This window comes from Prunus dulcis, chromosome 1 (genome assembly GCF_902201215.1).
Source record: "Prunus dulcis chromosome 1, ALMONDv2, whole genome shotgun sequence".
Classification (NCBI taxonomy): domain Eukaryota; kingdom Viridiplantae; phylum Streptophyta; class Magnoliopsida; order Rosales; family Rosaceae; genus Prunus; species Prunus dulcis.
This window is the reverse complement of record NC_047650.1, coordinates 17,262,503-17,265,963: the sequence shown is the minus strand read 5'-3', so window position 1 is coordinate 17,265,963 and position 3,461 is coordinate 17,262,503. Positions and strand designations below refer to the sequence as shown.

General features: G+C 33.5%; 1 pseudogene; it reads right to left on the bottom strand.

Annotated features, from left to right (window-relative positions):
* Positions 1-1,624: 1,624 nt before the first annotated feature.
* On the bottom strand, positions 1,625-2,485 carry LOC117614524 (annotated as a pseudogene).
* Between the last annotated feature and the right edge of the window lie 976 nt (positions 2,486-3,461).

Sequence of the window (3,461 nt, the reverse complement as noted above, 5' to 3'; positions counted from 1 at the left end):
GCCAGCATGAGAGATTCTTTAAGGCACCGAAAAGCCTTTACCAATCATTTTCACAATAAAAAAAAGTCAGAGAAAAAAAAAATTATATATTAACAAGAGTGATTGCCTTTTGCTTTCTTTGAACAAGACAAAGCCAGCCATAGAAGATCTCGAGCAACAAAAACTAGAGTTAAATTCAGACCCAAAATATATATATATATATATATATATTTATTTATATACTAGTCGTTTTCATAAGATTTTTGTTTGTCAGATTATTATGCTCATAAGAAAGGAATTTAGCATCTATGCGTACCTTTCAAAAATCTAGAAAAGAAACACAAGAAAACAATAATGGTGCGTTTGGATGAGAAAAATAAACTTGGAATTTTAATAAAATTCAGAATTTTTAAATTGACATGAACCAATTCCGGTGTTTGGATAAAAAAACATAGAAATTTAGAAATTCTGCGTGGAAAAAAAATGGAATTTGGAGATCATAAATCCCAAGTTTAAATTCTATATAAAAGTCATCATTTCTAAAATCGCAAGAGAAATTTAGTTTAAAAAAAAGATAACTTTACAAATAAAGGTTAAATTCCGTGTTTTAAATCAGTCACCCAAACAAGAAACTTTACAAATTCTAGAACATTAATTTTCATCATTTTAAATTCCGTCATTTATGAAATCCTTTGTACTTTTAAATTTCCTCATCCAAACGCACTCTAAAAGAAACAACTCACGTCACTTGGAACAACTCCAAGCGGAGAAGTTCTTGTATAGGGGTCTGCCTGCCATATGCGTCAACTCCTGAGAGTAGGTGGGTGGGATTCACATGCAAGTGCGCCTTGTCCAGGACAAAAACTTCCATGTGCAGCTGGATGTTATCTAGACAAGAAAATTTTATTTATATCAAGGATACCATTGTGGCGCTATTTCGAGCCAATCGCTATTTTATCATATGTTTTAATTTTATGAAATAACAATATAACTTTCCGATATATAGTGTTGACGTGAGTTTCCTAATTTATCAAGGAGATTTATTTACTACTACAAAAATTGAAATAGACAACGAGGAAAAATCATCGTCTTTTTCTTTTGAAAACCGTCGTTAAATCGACTGCCATCTTTTGAAGGTCAAAACTACGACGGTGATTCACCGTTGTCTATTATTCATAAAGAAGACGCTTTTATTCCAAACCGTCGTCTATTAATTGTAAAGACGACGTTTTTCTAAAATACCGTCGTCTATAGATGTAAAGACGACAGTTTGTCTAATAGAACCGTCATTTATTATATCCAAAGATGTCGGTTTATAATAAAAGCGTCGTTAATATCAGTAAAGATGACGGTTCTAAACTAAAACCGTCATTAATTTTAGTAAAGATGACGGTTTCTACAATAAAACCGTCGTTGATTGTCCTTAAATTTGTCGTCTTATAAGTTCCCACATTGGTACATTGTAGTTTTTTTTTTTTTTTGGTTTCCTTTGATTCTATACAACAATTTTAACTAGAAAAACAACTATAATGCTTTATTAATGAATATACACTCAAAAATTATTTCCTTCATAAAACTTGAAACTTCAATAATTATTACAAAATTAACCAATCTTTATTCCTACGACATACATACTTGCTACCAATTAAATATAAATATTCAATTAATACATGGTAATTAAGTAGTACAATCTTCTCCTAACAAGACCTACATCTAGTACCCTTAATCCAAGCCTTCCTCTCATCCAAACATACAAATGGTGCATGAAATTCACAGAAAAATACGCCAAATGAAATTAATAGTTCAGAAAGACGGGGATGGGGGACATTTAGCTATAACAAAAAGACAATCTACTAGTAGCTCTGCAGAAAATCGCTCCTCTTATCTAAATATTATCAAGCCCTCTTGAGAAAGTTGCCGGCATCATCATCATCATCCCTATCATTTCCTTTCAAGGGATCATCCAAGTTGAAACCACCTTTGTTCTCTCCCAATTGAGCTCCACCACTGCCAAAGCTGTTGTCAGCACCGCCAACAAAGTCATTAGCACCACCAACACCGCCAGCAACACCCAAATTGATGTTATTTCAAAACCACCTCCTTCATCGAAGTTAGGGCGAGGTCTATCAGTAGCATAATTCACCCTTACTTGACAACCATGAAGTTCATGCCCATCCAAGGCCTGGATTGCACTGGATGCCTCCTCGCTACTGGTGAAAGTGATGAACCCAAATCCTCTAGATCTACCAGTTTCACGGTCACTGATGATTCTTGCATCAATAACTTCACCATATTTTGCAAAAGCTTCCTTCAGACTCTGCTCATCTGTCTGGTACGAAATACCTCCAATAAAGAGTTTGTTTGACATGCATCTTACTGCTTGATGGATAGACAGTTTGAAAGGAGATAATTCAGATCTGATATGCTTGTTTGCAGTCCATCTGAGTATATTCCCAATTTTACTTAAGAAAGCCATTGCAATAACCTTGTCCGCTTCCTCTTCTTCTGGGTTTCTTCTTCTTCTGTTCTTCCTTCTTTTCTTCATTTTTTTTGTATTTATTTTAATTCTATTTTATTTGTTAATTATGAAAAGTCATATTTACCCTAAAATTTGGTTAAATCTAACAGAAAATTAGATGATTGGATCAAATGGGCGATTAAAATAGAGTTTATGTACCATTTGGACTAATAATTTAATTAATTGACCAAAATGTAAATCGCATACAAGTTTGGAGACCATTTGAGTAATTTACCCTAAAAACTACATATATTTGGGGCAAACATGGGTAGGTCGGTTGGTTAGAGCAGTAAGTCCGTCCTTTGCACCTGAGTTTGAATTTCGTTCCCTGTAGACTTGTATTAAAAAATTCATATATTTGATTTACTGATCCTAATTAATTAGTGGAAATTAATCAAATTGCAGGAACCATTTCTTTATACTATTGGAAGCAGAATCCACTGGTAGGCTTCTGAGATATGATCCTCCTACTAAGACAACTCATATTGTCTTGGAAGGTTTGGCTTTTCCAAATGGGTTGTAGCTTTCTAAGGACCAAACCTTCCTCCTCTTTACTGAGACCACCAACTGCAGGTAATAATAAAAAAACCTGAGGCGTTGGAATTTTTCTTGGAGGACAAAGCTAGGAATCTTAACTTGCATCCAAAATTATAGATATGAGAATAAAGCTTGTCTTGACGTAATTGAAGCTAATTTAATTATCAAAATCAGCTTGAACATGTCCTAAGTTTAATTTCTATATATTCAACTAGTGTTGTAAAAGTTAAGGAATTCCTGCCAAAAACAAAGCAAAATCCTTACAAGAAAAATACCTTACGACAAAATGCCTTTAACCACCATATCAGTTTCAACGTCAATACCTATTAACAACACACTTTTTTTTTTTAATAGTCGAAAAGGGCTTTTTTCTTGTAGTGAATAATAATGTTATATGTGTGTGTGTGAGATGCCCCGTTTATCAAAA